Raw genomic sequence first — 21,568 nt, forward strand, 5'->3', positions numbered from 1 at the left:
TCTCATAGCTGGCATTTATATCTTTATGTGCTATATAAGAGATATATACATCTCTACTTATCTATCTATATAATCAATCAACTAAAAAGTATATGCCCATTCTATATCACAAGCAGTTCACTGTCTTGACCTTACCTCCTGTGTTGGGGGACGAACACTACTAGGACATGTTCAGTTCATGTCCGTGTGTGTTCACGCTCTCCAACATGCACATCTGTGTTCTAAGAGTTGCATTGTGAGAATGCTCAGATCTTAGAGCAGGAAAGACAGAAGGAGAAGAATTGGGAATAATAACCATAGAAAAGGAGCTTTCTCAGAGGTACCAAAAAGGGCAACTTATTCAATATAAGCTATGAAGACAAGCGATTACAGCTGAAGCTTAGAGGAATCAGTCATAAACAGATCACTTTTCAAGCTGAGACTAGGTTAACATGTGTTTCTTAAATGTACTGTAGAGCAATCATTTCAGATTACATATTCTTTATAATCTCTACAAGTAATTTATACTCATAATTCTTAATTTCAGGTGTATAATGTAAGCTATATAAAGCATGAGACAGTCCATATGACATGTAATTCTGTTAAGTATTCTAATATTCAGTATTTGACAGTAAAAACATCCCTGCTGAAGGCATTTTTGCTCACCAGAGACTGCAATGAGAGATGTTAGCTTTTGTTACCACACAGAAACATACTTTGTGAATTAAGATTAGTTTGAACTTTCTTTCTTTTTCCAGTTACATATAAATTATCCATTCTCACCTTAAACAAAAGTCAATACAGAAAAACCTATTTTGCTGCTAACAGGACATTGAGCAGCCATCACTGGTACAATTAAAATACATATGAGGTACAACATTTAATTAGATCAGATGCAGCTCAGAGGAGTACACCGGGCTGAACATCTGAAATGATCCGGGGTAAAACTAAACCGGCTGTTGACGCTTAGCTCCCAAATGGGCTCTGTTCACAGGCTGGAAGACTAATTCACCGCTCTCTAGAAAGACTTAATTGCAGAAGTGAGGAAAGCAATTCCTATGGTTCTTTACCTAGCTTTTTATCAGCTGCTCCTGGCAGGGGCACATTTTCAACCCTTCCCGCCCCCCAGCATTCAGGCAGAGATTAAACAAAACTCTAAAGGTCTGAAACAATATATCCCCCTTTAGACCTTAGGTTTCCTCCCAGCTCCACGAAGAAAGCACACGTTAATAACTTAGGGACAGCGGTCCTCCTTCTACTGCACCGCACTACAAACCCAAATGGATGCTGCAAGATTTTTAAAGTAGTAAAACACTACTTGGAATTTAAATTAGAAAAAAAAGTACGTTGGCTTTTAAAATACAGCCTTAAAAAAACAGGTTCAGTTTAAAAAGAAATTCCTTAAAACAACAAATACCACCTAGAGAAGCAGAAATAAAACTATTACCTTTGTTAAAAGAAGGGCTCCTGGGCTCAGTTTGATCTGCGAAGGCGGCAGCAGGACTGGCTGGGCTGCAGAGCCCAGCACTGAGAAAGCAGGCGCTCCCAGGAGCAGAGCAGACGGAGTGAGTGACAGGCACACTCAGGCTTTGAATCGGCATGTAAGGGGCTGGGACTTCTGTGTTTGCTCTGGGATAGGACACAGGAGTTTTTCTCCTATTTAACCCCTTGGGGCAAAGTCTTAATAATGGTAACAGCTGGCATACAGAGGGACTTGATCTGAGCACGGAGGTCAGCCAGCCAGGATATGAAGGTGACATGTAATTTCTAGCCTTTTCCTGCTTCTACAGGGAAACTGCAACAAGGGCTGTTTTTAGTTATAACGTCCTTTGATCTTCTGGATTTAGAGTTACTTAGTGGAGCAAAGCCATGTTGGCTGATACCGTGTGCTTGCTCAGTCTAGTTTAAGTATTAAAGACTCGATTTTCTGGCACATTAGCTACTACATCTAAACTAACACAAATAAACAGCAATACACATTTAGTTCCACGTTTGGGAGCTTGTTTTCTTTCACAAATGGCTCTTGAGATCCTGCTTTCAAAGCAGAAAGTTCAGTCTTAAGAAAGGCAGAGTCTTCTTTTTAAAGAAGGAAGTATTAGCCAAAGCAGTGATAAGTGGGTTTTTGTTTTGTTTTGCCTCAGTTTTCCCAAACAAAAATGGCCATTGGCTAGATAGATTTACCATTGCTTTTTATAAATGGATGGCTAAGGATACCAGCATAAAATTCTACACTAAATCTGTATAAAACCCTGTAAACAAATACCATATATTTATAAATGATAGCCTTTTATTGAAACCATAAACTCCACTCTTCATGTCTTTAATAATAAAAATGTGTTAACAGTTTTCTGCCGGGAAATGCTGATTAGTTAAGCACGTGAAGAGTGGATATTCAAGTTTCCAAAGCAAAGGAGAGATAGGTGAAACCGGGTTTCATCAAAACAATGTTTTATACATCAAAGGAAGTCTCAAGAAAGTAAAAAGAAAAATGTGTGTGTGTGTGTGTGTGTGTGTGTGTGTGTGTGTGTATAAAATGGGGAAATATTCTCAAGTTGTATACTTGAGTGTCTGCATCCAGATACATGTTTAAAAACAAAAACCAGAAGTCATCCATAAAAAGAAAATTCACTTTAAAAGAGGCCAAGGTTTTGAAAAGTTATCTCTCAAGACATTCAAGTCACTAATATGCATCAGTGATTTCAGGAAATAAAATTAAAACCACAAAGAACTGGATATTATTTCATATCCTCAAAGACGGTCATAACAAAGAAAGAATTCCAAACATCATGAAGATCAGAGAAGCCAAAATGCTTCCATGCTGCTGGTGCCGCTGTGACAAGCCTAACAGCCACAGGAACCCACTAAAATCAGAGTAATCACAAGACCCGGCAGCTCCAAGGACAGCTGGTGCCTAGCATCACATACACTATTTCTGGGTTCATAGTCGGTGAAGCTGCCTTTTCCATACTTACTTGTCACCCTCCAAATAATCCTCGTGGTATTTTCACAACTACTGAGCCATGCTACTGCAGGGGTGGGAAATCTGACTTGCTGGTACATGTGTCCCGGGGAGACCAAACAGGTCACTGAATGCCACATTTTCACAGTGTTTGTGCTTTCTGTTTGTGACCTGACTGTTTAAGGGCACTGCTGAAGAGTTACCTGGGATGCACAAATCAGGGAAAAATGTATATGTGAAATAAATGCTTTCAGGCATAATTGACATTGCTGTTAGACTTGAGTGTTAGTATTAGGGAACCAGCAATGTACATCAGGGGAGTTATCTCAAAGCAGAAACACACAAAGCCCGATTTGTACTGATTATTGGATGAGAATGTTTTGAACATGGGCTCGCAGGAAAACAATCGTGAGTCTGAATGATTCCCTGTTCACTTGCTTCCGTGACTTTTTGGACTTAACATTCACAAATGATAACTAACTCTATGTACCTAAAAGAACTGAAAACAAGTTCTTGCAAAATGTGGACATAAATACTCAGAGCACCAAAAAAGTAGAAGCAACCTGCATGAGTAACAAATAAACATGTTTCCAATGTATCTTTCCAACACAATACAATTCAGCCATGGAAACAGAGATGTGCATGAAACAGTATGAGTCAACCTTGAAACCTTGTTAAGTGAAAGGCAGAAACAAAAGCTCACATATTCCATGACTTTATTCATATAAAGAGTCCAGAATGGGCAAACCACGGAGACAAAAAGTGAACTGGTGGTCACCCTGTGCTAGGGGTTGGAGCTAGCAGTGGGGACTGGCTGTTTATAGGTATGGAGCTTCCTTCTGAGACGTGAAATGTTTCAGAAGTAAACAGTTGCACAATCTGGTGAAAATCTACTGGACCAGACACTGAAACAGTGAAGCCCTTGGTATGTTAATTATGTCTCAATAAAAAAAAAGGAAGGTATAAATTTCTAGCCATTAAGCCAGTGGCTTTCAACTTGAGTGTGCATCAGAATTTCCCAGAGGGCTTTGGATACACAGGTTACTGGGCCATGTCATATGGACTCTGATGCAGAAGGTCTTGGGCAGGGATCAGGGCTGGAGGCAGGCTGGAAAATCTGGTTTTCTAGGAAGTATGGGCCAGTGACCAGACCTGTATTTTAAGAAGCACTGCATTGAAGACAATGCCTAGGATCCTAAAGTTAACTTTTCACCTCTATGTCTCCTAGATTTACCTAAAATACAATCAATGTGGGGGTGCGGTTAGGGGGCACGAAGTCAAGGAGAGGAAGGAAGGAAGCATCTAGTTGAGCAAAAATAATAGTCTCTGCCTTAGTTGGGTGTCTACTGTTGTGAAGAGACACCATGACCATGGCAACTTTTATAAAGGAACATATCTAGTTGGGGCTGGCTGCATGGCAGCATGCAGGGAGACCTGGTGATGGAGAATGAGCTAAGAGTTCTGCATCTTGGATCTGCAGGCAATGTGTACTACAATGGGCATAGCTTGAGCGTGTAAGACCTCAAAGCCTGCCCCCTCAGTGATACATTTCCTCCAAGGCGACACCTACTCCAACAAGGCCCACACCTCCTAACAGTGCCACTCCCTATGGTCCAAGCCTTCAAACACGGGAGTTTATGGGGGACCTACCTATTCAAACCACCACAGTCCCTAATATCAAAGTCTGGTCTGATGTTACACATACTCCAAATACTGTAACATCTAAAAATCCTCAAGAAAACTATATTAACTAATTTAAAAAGAAGGTTTTTTAAACACTCTTTGGTCATCTGGCAATATTTTGTTTATTAAAATGACTAATCCCATTTCTTTGTGCTTCTCCTTGCAAGAAATGAAAATGCTTTAGAGCTGGTTCCATACATGGCTTCAGGAAAGTCCATAAAACAGTAACAATGTCACAAAAACCAAAGGCTATCTCCAGCTCCCAAACCTGTACATCTTCATTTGCTTTGTAGCAGTTACTAATTTCTATCTGACCTTTTTTTCAAATTCAGACCATGTACAAACAGGTAAGAGAAAGTATTGTTGATATTATCACATGGTATTATGTTTTATAAAAAATATAAAGTACTATTTTATAAAACCAAACATGATTAATTTCAACCCCTTTAGTAGGTTTCTTAATATTATTCAGAACAAAAAGGGAAATACTTGGTGACCTTATGAAGTTCTAATACTATCTGAAAAGTGTTTTACTTTTTATTGTATAATTTGGATAACTTTCTTCTATGTGAAGTCCAAAGGAGCACAGAAGAGGGCTTAAGGGACAGGACGGCAGAAGAGGCACACTTGGTATTCTTTCAAAAGTTAAAGAAAGAGCTGTTCACCGACACACTCCTTCCCGGCTGAAGCTAGAGCAGAATGCGGCTTTGTTACCCGACACTTATCACCACCGAGTACTGCCTGTTCTCCTTATTGTTCAGTGTCAGAATGGCAATGCCTGAGTAAGCTGGGAGGCCACAGAGCAATATGCCACAAGGTGTTCTTTTCGTTTGGTCAAGTCAATAGCTTAGTAATTTGTGGATATAAATTCAGAAAAGCAACCCAGGAAAGCAACAGACAGGACTGCATGCATGTGTATTTTAGTGTTTCCGGCACACAGATTATTAGATACCCACTAGAGATCTTGACCAGAAGCCACAGTTGCTCAAGCTGCACCACAGTTCAGGAGGCAGGCGGTAAATACCCAGAAAACAGGCTCGGCTTTCTGAGCTCTCAACCTAGGAGTAGTCACTCCATCCAGATGTTACATTCTCCGTCTATAACATTTAAATCTTAGCAAAGATGACACCACAGGATCTGAATTCAGTTTTGATAAATTTGGAGGCTACTTCAAAAAGATAAAATAGGCCCAGTTTTACCATTTAAGATTATATTCCACCTTATGTTGGTAGGCTGGGAACAAAGACAGAGTAAAGGTCAAGTAGCAAAATAGTCCCTGGCCCTGTGTACTTAGAAAATGTGCATCAATCTTCCGTGCTCCTCTTATCTGACAACTGTCATCTGTTAATCTCCTTATCCCATTTCCTGCTGGAAATCCTATCTCCAGATCTGTAATTCTCACGAATGAAAACTGTGTGGCTTTATCTCCCACAGCCTGGCAGCTGAAGAATGTGCTCTTCCCCCTTCTCTTCACAGGGCCTCCAGCTCTAATCCACGATGCCCCTGGCCATCTTCACTTGTTTAACACTGATTTACTCAACCATCACACTGCAAAAACCTCCACTAAACCTGCTCTCTGAGGGCCCTCCTGCTTTGTTCGCCCAGATTTGAGGGTGTTAATGAAAACAGCCTCAGAAGCATGGGGACCATGTTTCCAGGGTAGGAGGGGGTAGAGAGAGGATGATGGGAGGGAAGTAGGGAAAATATATATATATATATATATATATATATATATATATATATATATATATATATATATATATCAAAATCAATTCAGAGAGAGAGAGAGAGAGAGAGAGAGAGAGAGAGAGAGAGAGAGAGAGAGAGAGAATAGCCTCCAAAAATCACAGTCACCTCTAGAAGGCTCTCTGCATTATTGTGATTCCCACCTGCCAGACTGTCCACTGAAAACCACAAGGATACTAAAGACCCTCTCAAACCACCAGCTGGAAGCCTTCCGGCAAGCAATGCTGTATATTTTCATACAAGAAAAGGAAACTCAGATCCTGAGTTTCTTAAGCACTTCCACCTCTTCCTCAAATGTCTTCTAGAACTTGTCCATTATGGCTTGTAGCGTCTGCTCCTCTTTCCTAACGTTAACTATGCTATTTTGGGTACCATTAGAAGGAGCCACATGCCACACAGGCTATTTCATTTTAAATTAATTTAGATGTAGAGGAACTAGAACTTCGATGCCCAAGTGCATCAGCACTGCCCTTTCGAGTGCTCAGCATCCACGCGGTCCAGGCGGCTGAACTGAGAGTGCAGACAACTCCCGCCAGAGCGCACACCAGGCCAGCAGTGCTCTAGCTCTAGGACACACGGCTTTGCCTCATTCTCCCTCTCAAGTGCATCTTCATGGTTCCCTCTTAGTCAGCTCCTTCACTCACACAAACTGCAGAGCTTTCTTCCACCTAAGAACTCCCTTCTCTGGCCTCCTTGTCCTTGGGCTACTCAGCCAACCTGTTCCTGTCTTTCAACTGCCACACCGAGCGCAGGTTTCATCCCACACTCCTCTCCCCACACCGATACAACTGCTGCTTCCAAACTGAGATTCAGCAGTCCTTTTTCAATGCTGTTTTGTTTGTGCTTCTCCACCTGCTGACCCTGCTGGCATTCCCTTTTCTCCTTACTCAGTTTCCAATCATCTCTGCCTTGTTAACCTCTACTGCATGTCCTTGCCTGACCCTCTGAAGTCTTACTCTAAACCTTGAGCTGTGCCGATAGTGTGTCTTTTGTTCTCTCTGCCATTCCTGCCTATATCATCACACTCAACTTCTGCTGCCTTATTTTGCAGCTTCTGTTGTCCAAGGACATTTCTTTTACATGTCCCATTGGCCATTCAAAGTCAACAACCTAAAACATAGATTGTCAGCATCAAAGAACTTCTTGAGTTTTCCTATTCTTTTTATACCAATTTTATTTTAAGAGTATAAGTGTTTGTGCAGTGTCCACAGAGTCCAGAAAAGAGCATCATACCCTCTGAAACTGGGGTTACAGTTATGAGCCATCATAGAAATGCTGAGATTTGAACCCTACTCCCCAGGAAAAGCAGCCAGAGCTCTTAACTGCTGAGCCCTTTCTCCAGCCCAGAGTTTTCAGATCTACTCTCTCAACACTTAAGCCCACAATTTCCACTTCAATAGTTATCTATGGGCCACTAGATCTATGCTGCATCCTGAGGTATAGCAAGAGTCATCCTTGATCTCTAAGTAATTACAACTCTTTTGATTCCCTCCCAAGCCACTGTCATTCCTTCACTCCCTCAGTCACCTTAGTTGAATTTTCCCTTGGATAAATACTGGAGCCTAACAAAGACGATTAGTGTACAGCTTATACTTTTTCCAACCTATATAACATAGAGTTTCTATATTCATCAGTAGAAGATACAGATCTGATCAAGTTACCCTCATTCAGAAAGCACTAATGGTTCCCCTGTCCCAGTGCACGGTTCAGACTTTTTAGCTAGATTACAAGATCCATTACTGAGGTCCTTTTTCTCTCCCAGGCGGATGCCCTCCAAAACACGTTTTGCTTTCTTCCCTGTGCTGAGGGTGTGGTTCAGCATTAGTTAGAGGTTGCCTGGCTTGCTGGAGGCCCTGGATTCAATCCCTAGCGTGAGGGGTGCAGAGTCGGGTCACATGGAACTTGCTTTGCCCTGAGCAAGTCTGCACACATCCTCTCCTTACTTACACTATGCCTTCTACAGCCATGCCCTTTAGTTACATTCCCAACTTCTTCCCACAATCCCTTTCTTTGTAAAGCACATGCCCAACCATGTCTTCCATGAGGCCTTTTCTGAGTGCCTGATGCAGAAATCCTGACACACTACTCTATGTCACATGACCCTAAGAGCTCTATTACACCACTTATCGTAAGGCAGTTTTATACATTTTTAAATCGGAGCCATTTATATCTCTCTTCTGCCTTCTCAATCTACATTTAAAGGCAAAGGCTCTACTATCTTTAGGACTCTAAGGAAGATATTATAAAGCACACTGTGCTAAGTTAAATATTTACACTTAACAAATATTGACTAAACAAGTCACATTTCACAATTTGTTACTATTACATATATTGCATTATTATGCAGAGTGTAGTATTAAAATATAGTTTTCAAAATAAAAGTCAATCTACAAAGTTCCACTTTCCTGCTGATTGACATAGGTCCTAGGGACCACTCCCACCACAGCTGTGGGGAAGAAACAACAGTCAGGATTAAACTCATGTCCAGTGGCTATTCACTTCTTCAAACCAGTAGCAGCCAGTTCCGGAGCTAATAGGCAAGCCCATTCTCAGAGAGTTTTCAACTCTCTTGATTTTTGTGGAAGGGTTTTCCTACACATTAACAAAAGTATTTTTAAACAACAACAAAAGAACTTGTCCTCCACTACAGGCACTGGTCTGTGGATGTACTACTTAAATTCTGGCTAATCTTCCTATGATGAATCTGATCTCTGTGACAAAGCATCATGGAAACGTACAAGTGTAGGAATTTTGGTTTTTATCTTATATATTCTTTGCCTGATTTGATTAAAATTAGAAAATCATATGCATCTTATCAATAATACAAGAAATATTTTGCTCATCCAGAATGGCATTCACATAATATGAACCAATAAGCTACTAAAAACATTTTAAAGAGATCAGAAACTGGAACATGTATTTTAGAAGAAGACGCACGGGCACCAGTGGGTCTCAGGGAAAAAGGACACGGGCACAGTGGGTCTCAGGGAAGAAGACGCACGGGCACCAGTGGGTCTCAGGGAAGAAGGACACGGGCACAGTGGGTCTCAGGGAAGAAAGGACACGGGCACAGTGGGTCTCAGGGAAGAAAGGACACGGGCACAGTGGGTCTCAGGGAAGAAGACGCACGGGCACCAGTGGGTCTCAGGGAAGAAGGACACAGGCACAGTGGGTCTCAGGGAAGAAAGGACACGGGCACAGTGGGTCTCAGGGAAGAAAAAGTCTTCCATTCTTCTGTAGATGCTGGAAGACTACACAACATTGACTTTAACCTAGCCAAAAGAAATTATCATTAAAAACCCCAGGCTCTTGGGAGGAGATGGTGGGAGGATCAGGAGTACAGGTCATCTTCACCATACAAACACTTCAGTGCCAGCATTTCTCAAAACACCAACGGGAAAAACAAGCCTTGCCTTTCTTAACATGAACGTTAATTCACAGCCAGTCTATTGCAGGGTCCATATTTGCCTGCAAGGTGTGCTTTCCTGTCATGAAAACCTCAGAGTCAAATCTCAGAGGAGAGAAGCCTCAGACTTGATAGTTTTATATATATATAATAAGCCAAAGCATTCCATACAAAATAACAAGAGTGCAGACAGACAACCTAAGAATATAATCTTGAGATGCACAAGGATTTAAAAACAAAGAATAATATTAACAGTTCTGGGCAGCTTCCAAAATATTTCTGGTTTGCATATAGGATTTCAAAATGTGATACTTTACTTTTACAATAAAAAGCTCTTGGCAGGAACCCTCCTGCTAAAATGAAGAACAATATATCTTAGCTTTAATCTAATTAGAGCATTCGCTTAAGGGTTTCAGCTGTATTTTGTTACCAAGCTCTACCCTGAATAGAAACGCAAGCAGTGTGACTGAGTATAGGATTATATCTAGGAAACTGAAATCTTCCAAAAGTTAGATTTTGTGTGTTTATGGGGAAAGCTACACTTGCCTCCTTTACAGCATGAAATAAGAATATGTGCAATTTAATTCCCTGAGTGTTAGATATGATAATAAACCAAGTGCTACCTGAATATGAAGTAGTGCCACCATTGCTAAAGATGTACACAGATACATCACACGGACACATCCCATGCTCTGGGGTCAAATGACCCCTTTATTTATTTATGCTTTTTATAATGTATGATAATATTGGTTTTGGCAAGGAAAGACCCTGAAACCACCCAAACTTCAAGACTGAAGACACTGGAGTTAGGTATTTCATGAATGCGGAGGAAGCTACTTTTGCTGTTGAAAAGACATGCATTAACAATTCGAAAGCTCAAAGAGTTCAAAATTGTGAAGTCATTTTCAGGCTTGCTTCCGAAATTTGTTTATATAAGATAAAATTCTGTAAGATGACTATAAAATAGATAAGAAATAAGGTAATAATAAATGAGAAAGGAGTAAGGATATTTACTTACATCAGAATTAAAAACTAAGAAAATACACAAAATATCCCAGTAAGGCAGTGTTGTTAGACTCCTGGCTGAGAGCAAATGATTATATAGATGGGCTATATTGGAGAGTAGGCTTGAATTGTGGACAGTAAAAAGCCTTACTATCTTTAAAGGCAGCATCATTGGTCAGCTCAGCAGAACCACCTGTAAAAACACAGAGATGGAGTTGGGTCTGGTGATGGCCTAGCCTCCCAGCTACTGAATACTGATCTGAAGTTGGGTCTGGTGATGGCCTAGGCTCCCAGCTACTGAAGAACACCAAGAAGAAGTTGGGCCTGATAATTTCCTAGCAACCCAGCTACTGATGAAGATGAGGCAATAAATAGGGTCATTCGAGTCTAGGAATTCAAAACTAGTTTGTGTAAGAAAGTGAGACCCCACCCCATTTTTAAAATAATCTCAAAACAACACTGAAATTAAAACCATCTCAATGTCTCTTCCATAGTGCAGGGAGGCAGTACTAGTCCCAGTCACCTGACGCAGTCCCTTTAGGCCTCGGTGCTGAAGGTCTCAGAAGCCGTCCACAGTGGTAGACTCTTCTAGTCTGTCAGTCGGAATGTTTCTCGTTAGGACTCAGTAGTAACCACTCCAGCGCCAGTGTTGTGACTTGTGGCTGTGACACAGCCTAATCTGCTGGGCTTCCCAAAGACTGGGGCCAGATAAAGCCTACAGAAGTCATCTGAGCCACTTCAGGAGAGAAAACAGGGTTCCTAGTTAATATAGTCCAGGTCCTACTCACATAACCTAGATTTGCAGTGCTTTTCTGATACAAGTATAGAAGGAAAATGTTTCATGTGCTTAAACTCTTTAGTTACAAAACTCGCAACCTAGTCTTATCATGAAAATGGCCTGACGTGTAGGGAGCAAAGCACTGGTTTAGGTGCTGTGTAGTGGCATTTCACTTGTATTTTAATAAAGCTTGCCTGGGGATGAAGAAAGTAAAACAGCCCTACTGGTCAACCTTACAGCCAACCAGTGGTAACATATACCTTTAATCCCAGTAGCCATACTAGTTGCCATAGAAACTGGGTGTTGCATGCCTTTAATCTCAGTGGAGCATGCTTTTAATCCCAGCTCTAGAGAAGATTATAAAACAGGAGGAGACAGCTCTCAGACACAATCTCACCCTGAGATTCCTGGAGGCAGGATTGCCATTTTGGATTTAGGTCAAGGTAAGAGCCAGTGGCTGGCTGCTTTGCTTTTCGGATCTTCAGTTGAACCCCAATTTCTCTCTGAGTTTTTATTAATCGTGCTTCAGCACTGAATTGGTAAAGAAATGCCAAAAAAGATCTTACATTATTATTTTTAAACAAATGTATGCGTGCTTGTGTGTGTGTGAATACTATCATGACATGTATGCAGTGTAAACAACGTGTGAGAATCAGTTCTCTCCTTCAACTATGGGGTCCTGGAGACCAAACTCAGGCCACTGGGCTTGCCACCTTTATTAGCAAAACCATCTCATCAGTCCTTATAGAATTACCGAAAGTAAGAAAGGTTTTTATTTCTTAGGTAGGGCATTGCACTGGAATTCCAAGTTAAGTTAGCAACAGAGTACTGCCAGGATGATCTTTGCCTTAAAACAAAACAGCAATACACTGAAAAGAGAAATTCATACTACAATGTTAGGAATATTGGTCAATATCCAGACTTTGCAAAGGCCTGTCATTGCCAGTACCTTACATAAGAGAACGGAAGAAGAGCTCTTAGGAGCCTCAAAAATTAAACTTGCAAATTCTTTGTTTTGCTGGGTCATAAGAATTCTAGTCAATGTTCTGGAGATTCCTTTAGGATCACAGTCAGAGCAGTCCCCAACCTCAGTGAAGGACCATTATGCACTCCCTCTCCCATCCCTGCGGGACATTAGAAAATGTTCCTTGCTCTGCCAAGGGTGATGCCTTGAAATTCCTATCCACACCCTACTGGCTTTGCAAGGAATCAAGCCAGCACCAAGAATCAAGTTCAGAACCTTTATACAGAGAAAGATAGTTGCCACAAACTTCTAAAAACAATTCTTATTCTTATACAAAATTAAAACACACCTTCTAATTTCATCAAAAAATTTAACTTTGGAGGTCAGCAAGATCGTTTAGCAAGTCTGATGACCCAACTTGGATTTCTGAAACTCAAGAAAGAAGAAGAGAAGCAACTTCTGAAGGCTTCTCAGACCTATACACACTCTGGCACAAATATAAGGGCAGAAGCACATCATGTGCACACACACACACTTTGGTACATATACAAAGGCAGATGCACGCACACATACACTCTGGAACATGTACAAAGGCAGATGCAAACCACATATGCACACACACATACATACACACACTCTCACACATGTACAAGGACAGACATATACACATATAGATACACACAGGCAAATACACAAATGCATGCACACACACATAGGCAAATGTAAAAACACATGCGCATACATACATGCACTCATCCCCCACAGATTTTTAAATGTTTTTTAGAGAATTGTAAGTATTGGAAGCAAATGCTTTCCTCAATGCTAGCTTTTGTCATTTTAACAATACCTGCAATGATTTAATCAACTCAGTTAGCTTCCTGTCATTATAACAAATATCTGAGAAGCCAAGCGGAGACTAAAATCACAAAGAGAAAGACTTATCTGGCCATGGTTTGAAGGTTTTAATACAGGGTTGACGGTCCCATTGCTGTTGGGCCTGTGATTAGGCACGAAACTACTCACCCCATGGCCAGGGAGTGGGAGAAAAGAAAGGGCCCAGCTCCCCTCCTGGGAACTGGGAATAAACTGCAGACCTCCTATTAGGGCCCACACCTTAAGGCTCACTACTTCTTGTTGACATCAAACTAAAGACATGGCCTTAAACAGATGGGACCTTGTGGAGACCATCGGCAAGCAGTCACTTTGGACAACTGAGAAAAAGTACTGAAGGTGGCACTGAGGACAACTGGAGCTGAACTCAGATTTGAAACACCAGGAGTGTGGATGAAAACTCGGTCTTTGTTACTCTGTTCTTAATGACTCTGGGACTCTTGACACTGAAAACCTGAGTCTTATCGTGCTCCCATTACATTTCTAGATCTGAAGTGTCTGTTCTTACAGGGACAGGTGACTGTGCCTTTTCCTCTTTTCAGTTAAACACTTTTGTTTATTATTATGTGTGTGTGCATAACAAGGCATGCATGTTGGAGGGGTCAGAGCACAACTTACAGAAATCTGTTCTCTCCTTCCACCATGTGGGACTTGGGGACTGAATTCAGGTCATAAGGCTCGGTGACAGCACCTTTAGTCACTGAGCCACCTAGTCTGCCTGCCTATGCCCATTCTGGGAGAGTAAGAGAAGGAGAGGCACTAATGAGAACACAGGAAACAGGTCAGGCTCCAGGGTCCATTCTGTCTACCTGTTTCTGAGAGCAGAGACCTTTGAACTGTTTAGAGAAAGGAAAGGATCCACTAATAATAATGTGCACAGCTCACAGGAATGGTTTTTTTCTGATCTTAACTTCAAAGCATAAAATTAACGTCCCTTTGGTACAGGTTTTGAAGGCAATTACATCTGCATATAGTAATATATGTTTATTTCTGGGTTCTGGAAGTTGAAATGTTCAACTGAGCATTGCACAACTCTAACTAGTGAAAGATTTTAGTACTCAAAAATAACTTCTGAGAACTTATATCTTGACCCTGCTAATAAAGACTAACTCTAAGTAGGGGAGAGCGGTTCAGTGCCTGCCTCTGGCTCAGCACAGACCACACCCACTCCATTTGCTCAGTGTGTACAAAGGTTATGCACACAGACCACACCCATCCTACTTGTTGAGTGTGCACTTGGAAATGGCACTCTCACTCTCGCGTACAAAGTCGGGAGTAAACAAATTAACCCCATGTGGAGTTGTGCTTGTACCAAACAAGAAGCGTGAATTACAAGTAGTGAGGACACCTTCCTCCCCTCCCCCATCCTAGGGGTTGACACAGGGCTTTGTGGGTGTTGGCAAATTCTCTCCTGCTGACTATATCCTCAGTCACCTCTTTTGTTCTTTATTTACCTTCACTGAATGTTTGACACTAATAACTGGTGACTTTTCTGTAAAACAGAAGTGTTACAAGAGAGTAAAGGGAAAGTGGAAGACAACTTCACAGGAAAAGCAGCCCAAACACTAGGAACCAACTTCCTTTCCAAGACGCTCTCACAGGATGGTCACATCCCCAGAATGTGGTCGGACAGAACCCTCTCCACCCTCTGTTGACACATTTAAGCTAATACTTGATATTATCTAGCCACCAATGAAAATAGATCTTAACTCATTAACAGCTTCATTAATATCTTAATTTTATATTTCACTTCTAACCATTTCGTAGGAAAGCATTTAAAGAGTATAGCTAACTACCCAGTACCAGAAGTCTGTGAGGTCACTCCTCACGTACTTGCCTAACACTTCCAGTCGCTGCTTTTCAAGACTTTGGAGCACAATCAGAAGCCACCTCAAGAGCAGTCCTTTCTGTTCCATCCTCCCTGCTGTACAGGGCAGGCAGGCAGGCCGCCTTGCACACTGCCTCCAGGCCTCAGACCACAGCACTGCACAGACAGCGGTGCTTCCACATGGCCACGCCAGACCAGAGCCCACGTCCCTGCAGTGCGCCTACCACGGGTGTCTGAGAGGAACCTCAAATAATCATATAAGTTCAACAAAATTTTACTGAACCGTAAGAATATATTGTGATTTTCTTTTTTTCTTCTGTTGTCTAATACGACAGAAGAGTAATTACAATTAAAAAGGAAGACTTTGACTTCACAGCTCTTTGCTCTCGACAATCATGTTGATTCCACTACTTGAAGGCTCTCTTAGTTTCTCATTAATTTTTAATTGGCATAGTTATACATATTTATAAAGTATGATGTGATACATGCATTAATTTATAAGGATCAAATCAGGGAAAGTGGCATTTCCTGTCTCCTTAAACTGCAAACTTTTATGCATGGTTATAGCATGTATCAACTACACACAATAATGGACTTCAGGAGTGGGAAAGAGTTCAGTCCATAGAGTGCTTGCCTCACGGCATGAGGATGTGGGCACACACACACCCCGCCCTGGACAGGCAGAGACAGGAGGATCCCTGGGGCCTGCTGGCCAGCCGGCATAACTGGTGAGCTCTGGGCTCTCCTTAAGCTGCATAATTTAGTAGACTTTATAGCAGATACTAATTGCACAAAAGTGCAGCTTTTGTGACTGGGGAGATGGCTCAGTTGGTAACACTGCCGTGCTAAGTGCTGTAAAAAAACAAAATTAAACCCAAATTAATCTTAGCTGCAAACACATGGTGATTCTTGGAAATTAAACTGTTTAAACAAGAAAAATAAAGAGGCACCCCACCCCAACCAACAACCATACTGAAGAGACTTTTCCCAGGGTAGAAATGGACGTGTAGTGAATCTACTTCTCTGTGGGGCCCTTTTCAAATGCAGTATGCATAGAGTGCTCACGAGGTAAGGGTCTAACAAGGACGCCACCATTACACTGCGCAGATGTGCTCCATCAGATGCTGGAGGTTTTAGAAAGCAATTGCTGGTGGTTACAAGTTGCTCCTTACTGCCTCTAAGAACAAAGGGAAGAAGGCATCTGTGGGCAGGAAGCGACCCTTGTGTCCTGGGGTCTGTGGAGTTGAGTAAGTGCAAGACACACACAAGTGTCTAAGAGTCAAACACGGTGACAGCACCCACAGCCTGCTAACTCAGGTAAGAAGAAGAGAAGCGAGGTGACACCATGCATGGGCAATGGTAACATTTTATTCACTTTTTCAAGTAGGATACTCTCTAAATTCTGAAAGTCCTGGGAATAAATTCTAAATCTGTATTTTTACTAATGCTTAGCTTTAAATATTTATTTATATCCTAGTAGCAGCATGAATGAAGTCATACAATATTTCTAAAACTAATAGCCCCATGGATTAAATGAAATTTATTAATGATAAAGGAAGCTTTCACACAGACCAAATTAATTCAATTCTGTAACTCCAGTAAAGCACACCAAAAGCGCTCATGTAACTGCAATAAAGTTTGATGGATGCTTAGTTTGGTGCTAACACAGCAGGTAATAGATGCAATGAAGGCATAAATCACAAATATGAAGCAGTCTTAGCAAAAAGTCTAAATTTCTCAGAAACTGGCCAACATACACTTATGAGCAAACTTACACATTCCGGTAGAGGCCGGCTAGTGATGCTGAGGACACGCAGGCAGCCTCTGAAGTTATTCTTTAATTAGCTATTTCCAAGGCAGGGCTGATGACTGTTTGGAAATGAGGCTCGTTCCATGACTCTGTCCTGTGTAACTGACATCAGCACACAGCTGCGTAAACAGATTTCCTATGACACACTCCTCTACCACAGGTGCAGGTTTCTACTCCCACCATTACTAATGTGCTCTTCAGACTACTATGATTTAGAACTCAAAGGAAAAAGCTTTTAAATTATTTAGCTATTTGTAAAATAAAATGTCAACCTGACAGAACATTTATCATCTCATGATCCATCCTATTTTTATTTGTTTTTATGTTCCAACTTGTTTTAAAGATACAGAAGTAATAAAATCAATAATCAAAAATAAAATCAATAATCAAAAGTCAATAGCATCAGTCTAAAATTATCTGATTTGCATTCACCACTAAGCACAGTTAACAGCATGAAAATCTTGCTTTTCTAGGGACAACATACAGTTGAAATAAGTAAAATATTCCAATACTATAATTAAAGAGAAACCACTTCCTTGATGAAGACAGGGTCCCTGAGAAAGTGCAGGATAAAGATGTATTGGATTTCTAGTTCTGGATTTTTACTAAGTATCACATTCTAAGGAACCATCTCAGAAAGGAGTTTTGAGATACTTTTAACACTGAATGCTAATGCACTCAAAAGAACTGGCAAAGCCAATAGTACTAATATGCAAACAGCATCCTTGGTGAACTGCAAAACAAGGACCTTGGGAATGACTTCCCATGCTGGATGGTCACTTAAATCAGAGCTTGGGAATCTTGTGCAAACCAGTTTTCTATCTACCAAGTCATTCAGACATCAAACCCGGACTTTACTTTTTAGTTTTGAAAATACAAGGAAGGTTTAAACCTCACATTGACAAGTACTCAAACACCTTCCCTTCCTTAGTGGTCTTACTTCTAGCTGCTGCCCAACACCTGGGAGCTCCGTCCTTCCCGATGGAGCCCTGTAAAGCAGACACTTTTCCTAAAAGGGTTTGAACTCTAGGGGCACAACTCGGGGGCTGTTTAGTAGGACCTGAATGCTGCTGCCACATACACACTGCAGACAGGGAGAACTAAAGTCAGTCGAAGCACAAATTCTCGGTCTCTTACTGTGGCAGTGCCACATTAGGTCTTTAGACAAACAGGAATAATCTCTTTCTTAGCCTGGCAGCTGCTATATCAAAAATGTGTAGTATTAATCTTTGGTATATTTGGAAGCCATTCTCAAACACGTGGAACCATTAATTTTTCATAGTGTAGACTAAGGTCATATGACATCTGACGTTTCTAACCAGTGGCGACAAATGGGGCTCAAACAAAAGGAACATCTGAAATCAGCTTGCAGCTTCATTGTCCATCCACTGTAAGGGGAAGAACACTACTAAAGCATTTGTTATAGAAAATATACAACCCAAGTTCACCAATATTTTAGTATATATACTTATGTAATATACTTACATTTTTACTGTGAAATACCTAACTGGACATACGAAAATACCTATTTCTTTGTTAAAAAGGATTCTTTTAACTCATGTCCTCCATCTGATTCAAGTGCCTTCCAGTTGGAATATATGGGTTTATAACTTTGGGTAAATAACTGAGAGATGTACAGTCTTAGTCTCGGAAGGTCCCTAGCTCCCTTACTTTCGTAGTACCTTGTTCAGTGCTGTGAAAACATTATCTCATTGCCTGCTGCCCTCCATTCCAACTGCTGTCAGCCACAACCTTCAGACTTGGTGTTTCCGTGTATCAGGGGCAGTCTCCGATGCTTCGAGTTCATCTCAAAGCTACCACCTACGCCTCTGCCTCCTAAGTGCAGGGACCACAGGTGTCTATTATGAGGACTTACTCTTTTCCAGTCAGTTAACTATTTCACACCTCTCCCTGGTTTCCTAAACCTCTCATTCTCCTCTCTCCACCCTCACAGCTGACTACTTCTTACAGCCACACTAGTCCCACACTCGGAAGAGATCACCCACCACTTACTACCAGCATCTGGTTAGCTTTCTATAGACCCCGCTGCCCTCGTTTCTCTCATCTCTGTGTGTCTGTGTCTTTAGAGCATGCACATGCATGAATCTGAGCATGTAGGTATGAGCGCATGTGTACAGGTGTGTGAACATACATGAATGTAGAGGCCCCAAGTTGACATCTGGTGAGTTCTTTCAACTGCTCCACCCTTTTCTGAGGCAAGACCTCTGGTTAAACTGATCTCACAGCCAGTCTGCCCTCCCTGGTGGTGGGAGTATAGGCGGCTCCATATCTACCTGGCTTTTAAGTGGTTTCTGGGGATCTGGCCGCAGATCCACATACTTTCAGAGCAAGTGCTGTACAGGTACTTTGTCTGCTGAGCCCCTCCCCCACCCGTCCTCGTCTCTCAGGCTATGTGTGCCCTAGACCTATCTGCCCTCACCTACTTAAGATCACCTCGTCACCGAGTCCCCATCCATCCCCACTGTATCCCCAAGTCCTCTACCAGACTACACATTAGCTTTCAAATGTGTCCTTGTTTTTCTCTTTTTAAAACAGCAAAAACAAGCAAGACCCTACCCTTGATCCTGCGGAGTTCAGATGTCTCGACAAAGCCACAACCTCATCTTCTACTCACCACCCTGCGCATGAGACAGCAGTTAAGCGCAGTTTCTGAAAAACGTCTTCACAATGTATTTTCTAAAAACGTATTTATTTTCCCTAGGAACATATTAAACATATCAAACTTCAAATAGCCCAAGAAACAATTTCTCGCATCCTATCAGATCACACTGGAATAAAACCACCACTTCAGAATGGGACCTTATCTGGGAACAGAAGTTGTGGATGTCACTGATTTAGGTGGATTCACTCTAGAGCAGAATGCCCCTAAGCCAAAGGATCAATGCCCTTCTAAAAGAGGGAACCTGACACAGGAAGTACACAGGGAGAACACACTGGGAACAGACGGTGGAGATCAGGGTGACATGTCCCTCCACCAAGTAATACTAAAAACTGCAACAAATGCCCAGCAGACAGAGCGGAACCAACGGCCCCTCAGCCTTCAGAAGGACCAGCTGCACTGGCACTGTGACCTTAGATTTTCAGCCTGCACACTGACAAACCATAAATCCCTGTGCTTCAAGCTTCTCAATTTGCCGCACCTGTTACAGGAGCCAGCAAACACGTAGCCACAGCTCCGCTCGGCACAAACTGTCCCCTTTTCCTGCATTCTTGCCTCGTTACTCCCACAACTAACTGTGCAGCCACGGCAGCTTTACTGTCTCCTTAGGGCAGCTATGTTTACCTGTGATGAATTATACTCATTTTGATCTCCTCTACTGACCATAAAGTAGACCAAGCTAGGGTCTAACAGCTCTCCCCTGTGTTGCTGTCTTTGAAGGTCTAATTCCTAGCTGTGATGTTATTCTTGCTTATCAACTTGACTACATCTAAAATTAATGAAAACCCAAGCAGCTGGGCATACCTGAGAGGGATATTTTCCTTAATTAAATCATTTGAAGTGGGAAGACCCACTTCTAATCCAGATCTTTGAGGTGGGAAGATCCACCTTTAATCTGGACCACACCTTCTGCTGGCAGCCTGTATAAAGGGCATGGAAGAAAGAAGCTTTTGCTCTAACCTGCTTGCCCTCACTCTCACTGGCAAGTCCATTCCTTCCCTGGCATTTCAGCTGACTTCTTAGGGATTCTGGCATGTACTGAAGACCAGCTGAGACACCCAGCCTCGTGGACGGAACAACTACTGGATTCTTGGACCTTCCATTGGTAGACAGCCATTTTTTGACTTAGCTGGACCACAACCTGTAAGCCATTCTAATAAATCTAAATAACTAAATATGAAGACAGAGGAGAAGATAGATTCATTCTGTAAGCTCTGTTCCTCTAGAGAACCCTGACTAATACGCTATCTGAAATTACTTTAGTTCTTAAGTACTTATCCAGTGTTTCCTTCTCTACAGAGCATAACCCCAGGACTGTCATTTGTGCCCAGCTTTTGGGGGCAGGCTCTGAAAAGCCTCTTTTCAAACAGTCTTCAGAACTGCCGAAAGCACTTGCTGGGGCAAACAGTTTAGGTTCACCACCAATCAGTTCAAAGACAGCCCATCTACAGGCGCTAGACGCCAAACAGCTGGCTTTCAGAGGATTAAACACTAATTTATTTAACACTAGCTTGCTAAGATATTGAGGGCCTTTTCTTTCATTCTTAAATTTTCTTGACCACAAAAGGATCCCAATACCCTTTCCAAAAATTCCCATAGTGAGAAATAAGAAACTTGCCACTTGAGTGATAAATGGGACTGGAATCTCAAAAAAAGGGAGGGGGGAAATTTCATAAGTAAATGTGTTTTACAAACACATTTACTTTATTTTCAAGATTAAAATACATATGCAAACACTAATAATTAATTTCTTACAACTCTTTGAAGTAGAAAAAACACACCCCCCCCAAACTGACATGACCACTACTTAAGAGGTTGTCACTGAGCTATTGCTCCAAG

General features: G+C 41.7%; 1 protein-coding gene across 7 annotated transcripts in view; it reads right to left on the bottom strand.

Moving 5' to 3' along the window:
- Positions 1-21,568, bottom strand: part of Disp1 (dispatched RND transporter family member 1) — a 145,446-nt gene that overhangs the window by 59,296 nt on the left and 64,582 nt on the right. The window contains exon 1 of one of the 7 annotated variants that reach the window (XM_075989374.1): positions 1,427-1,576. The exons of 5 other annotated variants lie outside the window; for them this stretch is intronic. The gene's annotated coding sequence lies outside the window, so the exon portion shown is untranslated. Of the gene's footprint in view, positions 1-1,426; positions 1,577-21,568 lie in introns of those variants that run through there. One more of the 7 variants, XM_075989377.1, reaches the window with a different exon arrangement.

Source organism: Microtus pennsylvanicus, chromosome 10 (genome assembly GCF_037038515.1).
Source record: "Microtus pennsylvanicus isolate mMicPen1 chromosome 10, mMicPen1.hap1, whole genome shotgun sequence".
NCBI lineage: Eukaryota > Metazoa > Chordata > Mammalia > Rodentia > Cricetidae > Microtus > Microtus pennsylvanicus.